Source organism: Amblyomma americanum, chromosome 3 (assembly GCF_052857255.1).
Source record: "Amblyomma americanum isolate KBUSLIRL-KWMA chromosome 3, ASM5285725v1, whole genome shotgun sequence".
Lineage (NCBI taxonomy): Eukaryota > Metazoa > Arthropoda > Arachnida > Ixodida > Ixodidae > Amblyomma > Amblyomma americanum.
The window spans coordinates 187,705,574-187,720,695 of NC_135499.1; the positions used below are offsets into that span (position 1 = coordinate 187,705,574).

General features: G+C 48.8%; 4 non-coding genes across 4 annotated transcripts; all 4 read right to left on the reverse strand.

Moving 5' to 3' along the window:
- Positions 1-330: 330 nt before the first annotated feature.
- On the reverse strand, positions 331-402 carry TRNAP-UGG (transfer RNA proline (anticodon UGG)). The gene has a single exon. It is a non-coding gene; the product is annotated as a tRNA-Pro (tRNA).
- A 1,635-nt stretch (positions 403-2,037) lies between these two features.
- On the reverse strand, positions 2,038-2,109 carry TRNAP-UGG (transfer RNA proline (anticodon UGG)). The gene has a single exon. It is a non-coding gene; the product is annotated as a tRNA-Pro (tRNA).
- A 4,792-nt stretch (positions 2,110-6,901) lies between these two features.
- TRNAP-UGG (transfer RNA proline (anticodon UGG)) lies at positions 6,902-6,973 on the reverse strand. Its single transcript has one exon. It is a non-coding gene; the product is annotated as a tRNA-Pro (tRNA).
- A 4,372-nt stretch (positions 6,974-11,345) lies between these two features.
- TRNAP-UGG (transfer RNA proline (anticodon UGG)) lies at positions 11,346-11,417 on the reverse strand. The gene has a single exon. It is a non-coding gene; the product is annotated as a tRNA-Pro (tRNA).
- Positions 11,418-15,122: the final 3,705 nt, after the last annotated feature.

Genomic DNA, 15,122 nt, shown 5'->3' on the forward strand with positions numbered 1-15,122 from the left:
AAAAAAAAGGTGCATTTTCAAATCCTTATTTGTTAGCAATGATTTAGTTTTGGGTCGGACAAACTAGCACAGCCAGAAACAGCTGCCCAATCGGTTTCCACTGAGAACAAACATTTCATTCAGCTGCACCCCGCCTTCCTTGAAGCTGTCATGATTAGTATGCGCTCGGACGCGTTACAAACCCATCTTACACGAACTATGCCGCAATGCGAGTGACCCAAACTACTCAGCGCTAATTTCGTTTAATTTCATTTTTATTTCCTTAAGGAACCTTTTTAAGGAGCATTACATAAGGGGTAAGAATGAAGAAGCAAAGAAAAAAAACAAAGCGGGCCCGTCCGGGATTTGAACCCGGGACCTCTCGCACCCAAAGCGAGAATCATACCCCTAGACCAACGGGCCGCACAGTTACACGGCCAACGAGCGCGCGGAGAAACGCGTCCTGTCGTGAGAATGCTTTGAAATCCAGTTTTGCGATTTCTTCTTGCTGTTGAGCCAAGATTCGTCTCTCGGCATTCACGAAGCCCTTCGGTGTTCCTCATTGAAATTCTGCAGGCTTCCGGTCCGTTACGGCTCGCTGTGTCGGTTACGTACTCTGTCCGCTGCTTTATCTGACCTTTTGTTTCTTTTGCATGCTTTATTTTCGTATATTACAAAAAAGAATAGGCGAGTATCCTCTTCAAGTGCCTGCACGTTCTCTTTGACCACCACTGATTCTGGAATAGGGAATAAGAGCAGCATAATATCTGTAAAGAAATAGCCTGCTTTATTAAAGATGATTTGTTTCTAGGTTTTAACACGGGGCGGTCTAATCGGGATGCTGTTCTGGCGCTATAACCAATGAGGGCTTCATTCGCGTATGAGCTTAAAACCTCCTCCGAAAAAATCTCAGTACGCGCAACGCGTACAAGTGGAGTTTCAATGCTCCGACGACTGAGGCGTTCCAGTTTCCAACGCACAATGCCACAGAGGGCACGCACTGTTATTTGGCGCACTGGGTGAACTCTGGCATCCATGCATTAGCTCCAAAAAATTTCCAGATACATCCTCGCGACATATCTCTATTTGTTATAACAAAAAAAATCTACACACAGCTACAGGCCCAGCAGTCTTTCGGCTGTTGGATGCATGTGCGCCCCTTTGTTCTTCGAACTGGTGGCGTGCATGGCCTCCCCCAGCTGCTTTCGCAGTTTGAGGTTCCTCCGTCAAATGTAAGAAATGTGGAGCGAGAGAGACCCTCGACCATGTTACTTGGGAGAGCACACATTCCCCAGGAAGGGCGAATGAAAAAAAATCGTTTAACTGCGTGAGGGCGAAAGCCGTTTGCGACTGACTGCACTGATTTGAATTTGAGCTGTGACGTCACGCTGCGCATGCGCAGTTGTTGCTTGGCGTCGTATCACACCACCCGCCACAGTGGGCAGCTTGCTCACAGTCCAGTTTGCAGGTTGTGATCACGTTACAAGGTCACGTGAGACGAGACCTAGCACGGTACGGACGGACACGGCCACGTGACCTAGGATGTAACACAAAATCTGTGAGACGTTCCACAAATGTCTACGCCTTTCCTGCAGTGCAGTGCATGCTTACGCCTACTCCCGACGACGGCATAAACTTCAAATGCGCCGTACGTCATAAAATTCGCCCATTGGCATCATGGAAGTGACGTCACTGCACTTCCGGTAGGCATCAAGAGCTTCCAAAGCTATCGCACTCCCAACACATAAAGTGATCAGGCGTCCTTGCTATTCTGCTTTTCTGAAGCAGAATGAAAAGAAACAGGAAGTTGCCTTTGTTCTTCACTGAACATGTAAAATCCAAGCAGTTCCTATTAGGCAGAGTAGCAGTTTTTATTGGGTGGACAGTAGCTTCCTCTATACCCACTTATTTCCAATACTGGCGCATTTTTATTTTTTCCAGTGACCTTAGCGCTGCTTATCGCTAATTTCGTTTAATTGCACTTTTATTTCCTTAAGGACCCTTTTTCAGGGGCATTACATAAGGGGTAAGAATGAAGAAGCAAAGAAAAAAGAAAGCGGGCCCGTCCGGGATTTGAACCCGGGACCTCTCGCACCCAAAGCGAGAATCATACCCCTAGACCAACGGGCCGCACAGTTACACGGCCAACGAGCGCGCGGAGAAACGCGTCCTGTCGTAAGAATGCTTTGAAATCCAGTTTTCCGATTTCTTCTTGCTGTTGAGCCAAGATTCGTCTCTCGGCATTCACGAAGCCCTTCGGTGCTCCTCATTAAAATTCTGCAGGCTTTCGGTCCGTTACGGCTCGCTGTGTCGGTTACGTACTCTGTCCGCTGCTTTATCTAACATTTTGTTTCTTTTGCATGCTTTATTATCGTATATTTTCAGAAAGAATAGGCGAGTATCCCCTTCAAGTACCTGGACCTTGTCTTTGACCACCACTGATTCTGGAATAAGGAATAAGAGCACAATATCTGTAAAAAAAAAAATAGCCTGCTTTATTAAAGAGGATTTGTTTCCAGGTTTTAACACGGGCCGGTGTAATCGGGATACTGTTCTGGCGCTATAACCAATGAGGGCTTCATTCGCGTATCAGCTTGGAGTCTCCTCCCAAAAGACCTCAGTACGCGCAACGCGTGCAAGTGGAATGTCAATTCTCCGACGACTGAGGCGTTTCATTTTCCAACACTGAATGCCACAGAGGGCAGGCACTGTTATTTGGCGCACTGGGCGAACTCTGCGGCATCCATGCATTAGCTCCAAAAAATTTTCAGATACCTCCTCGCGAATTATATCTCTATTTGTTATAACAAAAAAAAATGGAGAAATACCAGCGCACGTAAGAGGGTGATTATGATCTAATCTTTTTTTTTGCACCTAGAGATTTTTTTCTAGAGAAAGCTAAACCCAGATTGGCTATTCTTGTAGTCATCAGGAGAGGTCGTGAAAATATCAGGTAGACCTCCAGTGACGAAGAATGCGGTATTAAGTTTGGGTACATCGTCCCATTTGCTACGCGTACTCAAGTGCTCGGTACATCTTATCCAGCCTTCAACATCTTGATCATCAGTGCCGCTATAAATGGGTGGATCACGTTGGCGGCGAATGGGCCTAGTACTTGGTCCGGCGTAGAGATACATAGTAGAGGTTTCCTGTCGCGGAAACTTGCGGGTGCGAAGTTCGAGGGTGCTATCGCGGGTTCGGGTTACCCCGCAACCTCCACCACCTGAAAAAGGAGGTTTATTTGCAGGGCTCGATGGCAGGGAATCTCAGAAAGCTGTCGTTCAACCTCTTCACGTGCAAATTCTTGTATCTAATGAAACAAAGAGGAGTCGATACCGGCAGTCAAACTGGATAGTTAGGTCTCATCTGTCCGCCGAGTAAAGATGCATTGCCGACGTAGCTCTTCGAAACTTTGGCAAAGAGCGATCACATCCGTGACAGTGCGGGGATTCTCGGTCAATAGCATTTTAAATGCGCATTCGTCAATTCCCTTGACGGGTTCGAACCCGACCTTCACGGCCGCGTTTTGATGGAGGAGAAACGCAGAAGGCGCCCGTGGGCTGTGCGATGTCAGTGCACGTTAAAGATCCTCAGGTGGTCGAACTTATCCGGAGACCTCCACTGCGGCAGCTTTTTCCTCCTTTATTTTTTTCACTCCCACCTTTATCCCTTCCCTTGTGGCTAGGCTGCGCCTTCGGTCGCATATCTGTGCTGTCATTACGGAGGTCCTCTTGGTCGGGACGCCATGAGTTTTAATCAAGTGGCATTGGAATTTTTTTTTTGAAATCCATTTCTCTCCGCACACATGCGCCTTTTTTTGTTGAACAAACGTAAACATAGGCAGAAAGAATCACATAATAAATTTTTGTTAAAAACAAAATTTGCGTCTCAAGATCTCCTCAGTGCCTCTTCTAAGCATTCATGATCGCGCTTGGACGTGTCAGAAACATATCTTACGTACGCTGCGCCACATACCGAGGCAGCCCATTACTTGGCGCTAGCTTTGAAAAGCAAGTAGGTAGAATGACTAGAGGGGCCTGTTCGGGATTTGATCCCAGGACCTCTCGCACCCAAAGCGAAATTCATAATTCTGAACTTGGCTTGCACAAGACCCACCGGTGGCAGCACCTGCGCTCGCAGGGCAGTGCACTCCTTGACCGCTTCTCCATTGCGCAGTGAGTGTATGAGGAGGGACATATGACTGTAAAGTTGAGAATGACCAATTCGGCATATATGGGCATTAACCGATTTACGCCACCGCGTCATACCTTAAGGATGAGCTTAAGTGCCCCCTACAATTTTGAACGGACTCTATTTAAGGACGAAAAGCTTATACCTTCCACCCTCCAAATATTCAGGCGAAAATGGTCTGGAAACCGCAATAAATTAGAGGCCGAAGGTGAAGACGATAATATTGGAAAGCTTCTTAATTGTTTAGTCAGAATGGCATCCAGAAGAAAAAAAATAACGGCGTGATCAGACACCTGATGCGAGAGATCCGCCAAAGCAGTAGAATTTACCCTCTGTTATTTCTTTGATGCTTTTTCTCTGAGCCTAATTTCACTCACACGGCAGGGTTTGCCTGGAGTGTAAAGGTGGCGGAAATGAAGCCTAGGGGGCGGCTGATGCTTCTGGAGGGCAGCTGGTACTGCGTACGCTTCCAGCGGGTGTGGGCAGTTGCGTTACTTGTAGGGGGCACTTTTGCAGGGTAGATTTAGGTGCATGGGTGGAGGCTTCACTCTCCACATCTGCTGACAAATTATGGCATTTTTCCTATGTGACTCTGGCACAGCGCTTCCGCAGCAGAACTCGCTTCGTGTGGGATTCAAACCAGTGCCGGCGCAAAGACAGCAGCTCCGTTTTTCCGATGCCTCGGGTGTTCCAACTGGCAGTCCTTCGCGGTCGGCGTCGCTGCCTCCGAAGCAGGGCATAGCAGTGGCAAGAGGTAAAAAGCTCGGCTATGCCGCCTTTTATGCAGCCTCACACGAAGGTGAGATGGCGGCCGAGGAGGCTAAAAGCATCGCATCGCTATGGCTGATGAAAAGTGAGCAGGCGCTATAGCGCCTCCAACAGCAAAAGCAGCCGAAGGACGCAGATCGCGTGCCCATCACAAAACACTTAAAGCGCGCCACGTTAAGAAACAAAAGCGGCGACGGAAGCAGAGCACGATGTCAAACTAAGGAAAGCGGCTCATGACGGAGTGAGTGAGTGAAAAACTTTATTGTCCAACAGAAGACGACCTCATCTTATCCTCCGGCTCTCCCTCTCAGTCGAGTGATGAGGGCCAGGAGGGATTGCGCTGGGCAGGGTCTCCGCGTCAGATGCTCGCCTGCAGATTTCTTGAATCCCTGCAGCCTCTTCAGCCAGTTGGACGGCTAGGAGCTGGTGTTCAGGGTTCGGGCTGCACAGCAATGTCTCCCAGGCCTCTATACTATCGATTAAGGCGAAAGCCTTTAATATCTCATACTCGCAATGCCTGTCCGTCCGGCCACGTGACTTCGCGGTGTCCGTGTGTTACATCCTAGGTCACGTGACCGTGTCCTTCTGTTACGTCCTAGGTCACGTCACCGTGTCCGTCCGCTACATCCTAGGTCACGTGACCTTGTCCGTCCGTTATTTTACATCCTAGATCACGTGACCGTGTCCGTCCGCTACATCCTAGGTGACGTGGCCGTGTCCGTCCGCTACATCCTAAGTCACGTGACATTGTTCGTCCGTTACATCCTAGGTGACGTCACTGAGTCCGGCCGCTGCATCATAGGTCACTTGACCTTGTCCGTCCGTTACATCCTAGATCACGTCACCGTGTCCGTCCGCTACATCCTAGGTCACGTGACCGTGTCCTTCCATTACGTCCTAGGTCACGTCACCGTGTCCGTCCGCTACATCCTAGGTCACGTGACCTTGTCCGTCTGTTACATCCTAGGTCACGTGACCTTGTCCGTCCGATACATCCTAGGTCACGTGACCGTGTCCGTCCGGTACATCCTAGGCGACGTGGCCGTATCCTTCCGTTACATCCTAAGTCACGTGTCACGAGACCTTGTAACGTGATCACAACCTGCCAACTGGACTGTGAGCAAACTGCCCACTGTGGCGGATGGTGTGATACGACGCCAAGCAACAACTGCGCGTGCGTAGCGTGACGTCACCGCTCAAATTCAAATCAGTGCAGTGAGTTGCAAACGGCTTTCGCCTTCCCGCAGTTACACGATTTTTTTTATTCGCCCTGCCTGGGGACTCTGTGCACTCCCAAGTAATGTGGTCGAGGGTCCCTCTCGCTCCACATTCCTTGCATTTGACGGAGGAACCTCAAACCGCGAAAGCAGCTATGGAGCCCATGCACGCTGCCGGTTCGAAGAACAAAGGGGCGTACATGCATCCAACAGCCGAAAGCCTGGGCCTGTAGCTGTGTGTAGCTACCACAATCTGTGAGACGTTCCACAATTGGCTACGCCTTTCTTGCAGCGCAGTGCATGCTTACGCCTACTCCCGACGGCGGCATAAACTTCAAATGCGCCGTACGTCATAAAATTCGCCCATTGGCATGATTGGAAGTGACGTCACTGCACTTCCGGTAGGCATCAAGAGCTTCCAAACCTATCGCACTCCCAACACATAAAGCGATCAGGCGTCCTTGATATTCTGCTTATCTTAAGTAGAATGAAAAGAAACAGGAAGTTGCCTTTGTTCTTCACTGAACCTGTAAAATCCACGCAGTTTCTATTACGCACAGTAGCAGTTTTGGTTGGGTGGACATTAGCTTCCTCTATTCTCACTTATTTCCAATACTGGTGCATTTTCACTCTTTCCAGTGACCTTAGCGCTAATTTCGTTTAATTGCACTTTTATTTCCTTAAGGACCCTTTTTCAGGGGCATTACATAAGGGGTAAGAATGAAGAAGCAAAGAAAAAAGAAAGCGGGCCCGTCCGGGATTTGAACCCGGGACCTCTCGCACCCAAAGCGAGAATCATACCCCTAGACCAACGGGCCGCACAGTTACACGGCCAACGAGCGCGCGGAGAAACGCGTCCTGTCGTAAGAATGCTTTGAAATCCAGTTTTGCGATTTCTTTTTGCTGTTGAGCCAAGATTCGTCTCTCGGCATTCACGAAGCCCTTCGGTGCTCCTCATTGAAATTCTGCAAGCTTCCGGTCCGTTACGGCTCGCTGTATCGGTTACGTACTCTGTTCTCTGTTTTAGATAACCTTTAGTTTCTTTTGCATTCTTTATTTTCGTATATTACAAAAAAGAATAGGCGAGTATCCCCTTCAAGTGCCTGAACGTTCTCTTTGACCACCACTGATTCTGGAATAGGGAATAAGAGCAGCATAATATCTGTAAAGAAATAGCCTGCTTTATTAAAGATGATTTGTTTCTAGGTTTTAACACGGGGCGGTCTAATCGGGATGCTGTTCTGGCGCTATAACCAATGAGGGCTTCATTCGCGTATGAGCTTGAAGCCTCCTCCGAAAAAATCTCAGTACGCGCAACGCGTACAAGTGGAATGTCAATGCTCCGACGACTGAGGCGTTCCATTTTCCAACACACAATGCCACAGAGGGCACGCACTGTTATTTGGCGCACTGGGTGAACTCTGTGGCATCCATGCATTAGCTCCAAAAAATTTCCAGATACCTCCTCGCGACATATCTTTATTTGTTACAACAAAATATTGGAGAAATAGCAGCGCAAGTAAGCGCGTGATTATGATCTAATCTTTTCTTTTGCACTTAGAGATTTTTTTTTCTAGAGATTTCCATATTCGCTACTGTTCCTCACAAGGAAATGTCGTGAAAATATCAGGTAGACCTGCAGTGATGAAAAATACGGTATTAAGATTTAGTACATTGTCCCATTTGTTACGCGTACTCATGTGCTCGGTACATCATTTATCCAGCCTTCAACATCATGATCAGCAGTGCCGCTGTAAATGGGTGGATGACGTTGGCGGATGGGCCCAGCACAGACGATAAAAGGCGCTGGGGCCGTTGGTACTTTCTCCCGCGTAGAGATACATAGTAGAGGTTTCCTGTCGCTGGAAACTTGCGGGTGCGAAGTTCCAAAATGCCATCGCGATTTCGGGTTACCCCGCAACCTCCACCACTTGAAACAGGGGGTTTATTTGCAGGGCTCGATGGCAGGGGATCTCAGAAAGCTGTCGTTCAACCTCTTCACGTGCAAATTCTTGTATCTAATGGAGCAAAGAGGAGTCGATACCGGCAGTCTAACTGGACAATTAGGTCTCATCTGTCCGCCTAGTAAAGATGCATTGCCGACGTAGCTCGTCGAAATTTTGGCAAAGAGCGATCACATCCGTGACAGTGCGGGGATTCTCGGCCAATAGCATTTTAAATGCGCATTCGTCAATTCCCTTGACGGGTTCGAACCCGACCGTCACGGCCACGTTTTGATGGAGGAGAAACGCAGAAGGCGCCCGTGGGCTGTGCGATGTCAGTGCACGTTAAAGATCCTCAGGTGGTCGAAATTATCCGGAGACCTCCACTGCGGCAGCTTTTTCCTCCTTTCTGTTTTCACTCCCACCTTTATCCCTTCCCTTGTGGCTAGGCTGCGCCTTCGGTCGCATATCTGTGCTGTCATTACGGAGGTCCTCTTGGTCGTGACGCCTTGAGTTTGAATCAAGTGGCATTGGAATTTTTTTTTGAAATCCATTTCTCTCCGCACACATGCGCCTTTTTGTGTTGAACAAACGTAAACATAGGCAGAAAGAATCACATTATAAATTTTTGTTAAAAACAAAATTTGCGTATCAAGATCTCCTCAGTGTCTCTTCTAAGCATTCATGATCGCGCTTGGACGTGTCAGAAACATATCTTACGTACGCTGCGCCACATACCGAGGCAGCCCATTACTTGGCGCTAGCTTTGAAAAGCAAGTAGGTAGAAAGACTAGAGGGGCCTGTTCGGGATTTGATCCCAGGACCTCTCGCACCCAAAGCGAAATTCATAATTCTGAGCTTGGCTCGCACAAGACCCACCGGTGGCAGCACCTGCGATCGCAGGGCAGTGCACTCCTTGACCGCTTCTCCATTGCGCAGTGAGTGTATGAGGAGGGACATATGACTGTAAAGTTGAGAATGACCAATTCGGCATATATGGGCATTAACCGATTTACGCCACCGCGTCATACCTTAAGGATGAGCTTAAGTGCCCCCTACAATTTTTAGCTGACATTCTTTAAGGACGAAAAGCTTATGCCTTCCACCCTCCAAACGTTCAGGCGAAAATGGTCTGGAAACCGCAATGGATTAGAGGCCGAAGATGAAGCCGATAATATTGGAAAGCTTCCTAAATGTTTAGTCAGAATGGCAGCCAGAATAAAAAAATAACGGCGTGATCATACACCTCATGCGAGAGTTCCACCAAAGCAGTAGAATTTACCCTCTGTTATTTCTTTGATGCTTTTTCTCTGAGCCTAATTTCACGCACACGGCAGGATTTTCCTGGAGTGTAAAGGTAGTGGAAGGGGTGATGGGGTGGCGGTGAGTGGAAGGAAAGCCTAGGGGGCGGCTGATGCCTCTGGAGGGCAGCTGCTATACTGCGTGCGCTTCCAGCGGGTGGGGGCAGTTGGGTTACTGGTAGGGGGAACTTTTGCAGGGTAGAGTTAGGTGGATGGGTGGAGGCTTCACTTTGCGCATCTGCTGACAAACTCCGGAATTTTTCCTATGTTACTCTGGCACAGCACTTCCGCTGCAAACTTGCTTCGAGTGGGATTCAAACCAGCGCCGACGCAAAGACAGCAGCTTCGTTTTTCCGATGCCTCGGGTGTTCCAACTGGCAGTTGGCGTCGCTGCCGCCGAGGCTGGGCATAACAGTGTCAAGAGGTAGAAAGCTCGGCTATGCCGCCTTTTATGCAGCCTCACACGAAGGCGAGATGGCGGCCGAGGAGGCTGAAAGCATCGTTAAGGCTGATGAAAAGCGAGCGGGCGCTATAGCGCCTCCAACAGCAAAAGCAGCCGAAGGACGCAGATCGCGTGCTCATCACAAAACACTTTAAGCGCGCCACGTAAAGAAACAAAAGCGGCGACGGAAGCCGAACACGATGTCAAACTAAGGAAAGCGGCTCATGACGGAGTGAGTGAGTGAAACACTTTATTGTCCAACAGAAGACGACCTCTTCCTATCCTCCGGCTCTCCCTCTCAGTCGAGGGCCAGGAGGGATTGCGGTGGGCAGGGTCTCCGCGTCAGATGCTGGCCTGGATATCTTGAATCCCGGCAGCCTCTACAGCCAGTTGGACGGCTACGAGCTGGTGCTCAGGGTTCGGGCTGCCCAGCAATGTCTCCCAGGCCTCTGTACTATCTATTAAGGCGAAAACCTTTAATGGCTCATACTCGCGATGACCGTCCGTCCGGTCACGTGACCTCGCGGGGTCCGTCCGTTACATCTTAGATCACGTGACCGTGTCCGTCCGCTACATGCTAGGTCACGTGTCACGAGACCTTGTAACGTGATCACAACCTGCAAACTGGACTGTGAGCAAACTGCCCACTGTGGCGGGTGGTGTGATACGACGCCAAGCAACAACTGCGCATGCGCAGCGTGACGTCACAACTCAAATTCAAATCAGTGCAGTCAGTCGCAAACAGCTTTCGCCTTCCCGCAGTTAAGAGATATCTAAGTGCCTCCAACGATTTTTTTTTATTCGCCCTGCCTGGGGACTGTGTGCTCTCCCAAGTAAAACGGTCAAGGGTTCCTCTCGCTCCACATTTCTTACATTTGACGGAGGAACCTCAGACCGCGAAAGCAGCTATGGAGCCCATGCACGCTGCCTTTTCGAAGAACAAAGGGGCGCACATGCATCCAACAGCCGAAAGCCTGGGCCTGTAGCTGCGTGTAGCCACCACAATCTGTGACATGTTCCAGAATTGGCTACGCCTTTCTTGCAGCGCAGTGCATGCTTACGCCTACTCCCTACGACGGCGTAAACTTCAAATGCGCCGTACGTCATAAAATTCGCCCATTGGCATCATGGAAGTGACGTCACTGCACTTCCGGTAGGCATGAAGAGCTTCCAAAGCTATCGCACTCCCAACACATAAAGTGATCAGGCGTCCTTGCTATTCTGCTTTTCTGAAGCAGAATGAAAAGAAACAGGAAGTTGCCTTTGTTCTTCACTGAACATGTAAAATCCGCGCAGTTCCTATTAGGCACAGTAGCAGTTTTTATTGGGTGGACATTAGCTTCCTCTATAGCCACTTATTTCCAATACTGGCGCATTTCTATTCTTTCCAGTGACCTTAACGCTACTTATCGCTAATGTCATTTCATTGCATTTTTATTTCCTCGAAGACCCCTTTTCAGGGGCATTACATAAGGGGTAAGAATGAAGCAAAAGAAAAAAAAGCGGGCCCGTCCGGGATTTGAACCCGGGACCTCTCGCACCCAAAGCGAGAATCATACCCCTAGACCAACGGGCCGCACAGTTACACGTCCAACGAGCGCGCGCAGAAACGCGTCCTGTCGTAAGAATGCTTTGAAATCCAGTTTTGCGATTTCTTCTTGCTGTTGAGCCAAGATTCGTCTCTCGGCATTCACGAAGCCCTTCGGTGCTCCTCACTAAAATTCTGCAGGCTTTCGGTCCGTTACGGCTCGCTGTGTCGGTTACGTACTCTGTCCGCTGCTTTATCTAACCTTTTGTTTCTTTTGCATGCTTTATTATCGTATATTTTCAGAAAGAATAGGCGAGTATCCCCTTCAAGTACCTGGACCTTGTCTTTGACCACCACTGATTCTGGAATAGGGAATAAGAGCAGGATAATATCTGTAAAGAAATAGCCTGCTTTATTAAAGAGGATTTGTTTGCGGGTTTTAACGCGGGCCGGTGTAATGGGGATACTGTTCTGGCGCTATAACCAATGAGGGCTTCATTCGCGTATCAGCTTGGAGTCTCCTCCGAGAAGACCTCAGTATGCGCAACGCGTGCAAGTGGAATGTCAATGCTCCGACGAGTGAAACGTTTCATTTTCCAACACTGAATGCCACAGAGGGCACGCACTGTTATTTGGCGCACTGAGTGAACTCTGCGGCATCCATGCATTAGCTCCAAAAATTTTTCAGACACCTCCTCGCGACATATCTCTATTTGTTATAGCAAAATATTGGAGAAATAGCAGCGCACGTAAGCGGGTGATTATGATCTAATCTTTTTTTTACACTTAGAGATTTTTTTTTTCTAGAGAAAGCTAAACCCAGATTCGCTATTATTATAGTCATCAGGAGATGTCGTGAAAATATCAGGTAGACCTCCAGTGACGAAGAATACGGTATTAAGTTTGGCTACATCGTCCCATTTGCTATGCGTACTCAAGTGCTCGGTACATCTTATCCAGCCTTCAGCATCATCAGTGCCGCCGCAAATGGGTGGATCACGTTGGCGGATGTGCCCAGCACAGACGATGGAAGGCGCTGGGGCCGTTGGTACTTGGTCCGGCGTAGAGATACACAGTAGATGTTTCCTGTCGCTGGAAACTTGCGGGTGCGAAGTTCAAGGATGCTATCGTGAGTTCGGGTAGCCTGCTCCACACCGGTAAGCCGCGCCATCCTGATTAAATTGAAAAAATTGCGCCAAGCTCATAGCTTCTTACTATGCAGGCAGACGGAACCTTAGCTCTATAGCCACGGTTTCAAAATATCAGTGTACGTTGCAGATCACTTACAACGAGCATGACTGTCGATCACGAGGCATTGGTTGGTTATATGCCTCCAAGTTTGCAGTAAATGTACGAATAAAAGCTAACGACGCAACACTGAATTCTATGCTTAATTGTTTTGTCATATGCGCGAACTTCCTTTGGTACGCCGAAGTTTCGGTAATTGTTTTCGAGCTGCTGCCGTTTCTTCCTTGCTGTCATGTCTTCAAATCGAACCTTGGTAGGTATGATTCCTACTGACCGGCCGATTATGTATAGCGTGAGTCAAATGATCCAAGTTTGCGTTTAATTTTGACGGAAATAACATTTGGTTGTGCATTTACACGTGAAAATATCGCGATTTCTTCGTATACCGAGCATCGCAACTGTACGACAATGCTGTCTCTGCTGAACGCTGAAGCTTGTGAGGAGAACCCACTGCGACGCTGCGCGCAGGCATCGTTCCATGATATGCAGCCAAATTTTTGAACCTAATAAATTACACTTAACCTTGTAAGGCCCGTTTGTGAAAATACCACAGGCAGCGCGGCATAGGATAGGATAGGAAAACTTTTAATATCCAACAGAAAGAGGGTAGCCAGAGGGCTACCCGCCTAGACGACGGCCGAAAGGTCTTGACTCTCGGCGGCGGCTTCGGCCAGTCGGACGAGTTGTAACTGAGTCGCCGGGTCGGAGCTCAGTAGTAAGGTCTCCCATTGATCTTTTGTGTTAATACCTCGTCCCTCCCGGGGAGCATGAGGACATTCCCATAGTATGTGGTCCAAGGTGGCTCTAAGTTCGCAGTTCGCGCATTTTTCTGAAAATTGCCCTGGGTACATAAGACTCCAGAGGGCCGGGTTTGGAAATGTGTAAGTTTGTAACCGGCGCCAGTTGATGGCTTGGTATCTGGACAAGGATCTATCCGCTGGAGGAAGTCTAGCTCGTTGCAAACGATAGTGTTGTGTAATTTCTCTGTAGGTCACCATGCGATCCCTGTCTGTAAAGACCACCTCGCTCGGGTCCGCCCGGAAAGAAAAGCCTCGGGCGAACTCGTGGGCCGTCTCATTACCAGGCAGGGATGCATGTGCTGGTGTCCAGACTAGCGTAATTTTCCGGTCTATTACATGACGGCTTAGAATTGTATTCGTTAGAGGGGAGACCCGGCCCCTGCTGAAATTTAGTATGGCAACTTTGGAGTCACTGATGATGTATCTCGCTTTTGTGCCTACACAAGCCAGTGCTATGGCAGCTTCCTCTGCAGTCTCTGGGTTACCCGAGAGTATGGAGGCACTTATTTTGAGGAGTTGTTTATTATTGACGACCGCGACGGTCATCGTGTTGTTACCATACTCAGCGGCATCCACGTAGACCACGTCCTCGTCTTTGTAGGAGCGGAAGCGTTTCTCTAGCGCCTCTGCCCGCTTGGCCCGGCGCACTGAGTGATGAATAGGATGCATATTCCTGGGTAATGGGGGTACAACTATATTGTCTCGAATTTTTCCGAGCATGTCAACTTTGGCGGTTGTTCTGTTATCTCGGCTAAGATTGAGTTTTTCTAGAATGGCCCTGCCGGTTGTGGTCCCGGCTAAGCGTTCGATTTGGGACGTTCTCACTGCTTCCGTAATTTCTTCCAGGGTATTATGCATTCCCAGCTCTAGGAGGCGGTGAGTGGATGTACGGATGGGCAATCCTAGAGCTTGTTTCGTGCATCGCCTGATAATTCCATTTATTTTTTCCTTTTCTGAAACTTTAAGATCAAGGAAGGGGGCAGCATACGAGATACGGCTTACTACGAACGCCTGTACCAGCCGTAGGAGATTATGCTCTTTCATGCCGTGTCGTCTGTTGGCAATCCGCTGTATGAGCCGCATAGTTTGTTGCGCGCAGTTTTCAATCTTAGTTATTGCATCACCGTTATACCCGTTGCTTTGTATAATCATTCCTAAAATTCTGATTTTTTCAACATGAGGAATCTCCGCCCCTTGAGTTTGTAATTTGATGTTAGGGATGGTTCTAGTTTGTCTTTGATGCAGAGGTCTATAAAAAAGAAGTTCAGACTTCTGCGGCGAGCATTGCAAGCCCCTACGGCTGACATAGTTTTCGACCTCATTTATGGCCTTCTGTAGCGTACTTTCGATGTGCGCGTCGTGGCCACGGGTCATCCACATGGTGATATCGTCCGCATACATGCAGAAATTCAAGCCATCTATCCCCTCCAGTCTCTTCGGGAGCCGTATCATGGCCACGTTGAAGAGAATAGGGGAAAGTACCGAACCCTGAGGGGTGCCTATGCTGCCCAAGTGTATGTCTTGAGACTGACTTTCACCAAAGTGGATGCGCGCTATCCTGTCCGAAAGGAAATTGGCAATGTAGTTGTATGTGCGCTCCCCGACGTTTAAAAGAGCCAGGTTTTCTAGTATCGCCTCGTGTTTTACATTATCGAAAGCTTTAGTGAGATCAAGTCCCACTATTACTTTCGCATCCAGCGACTTA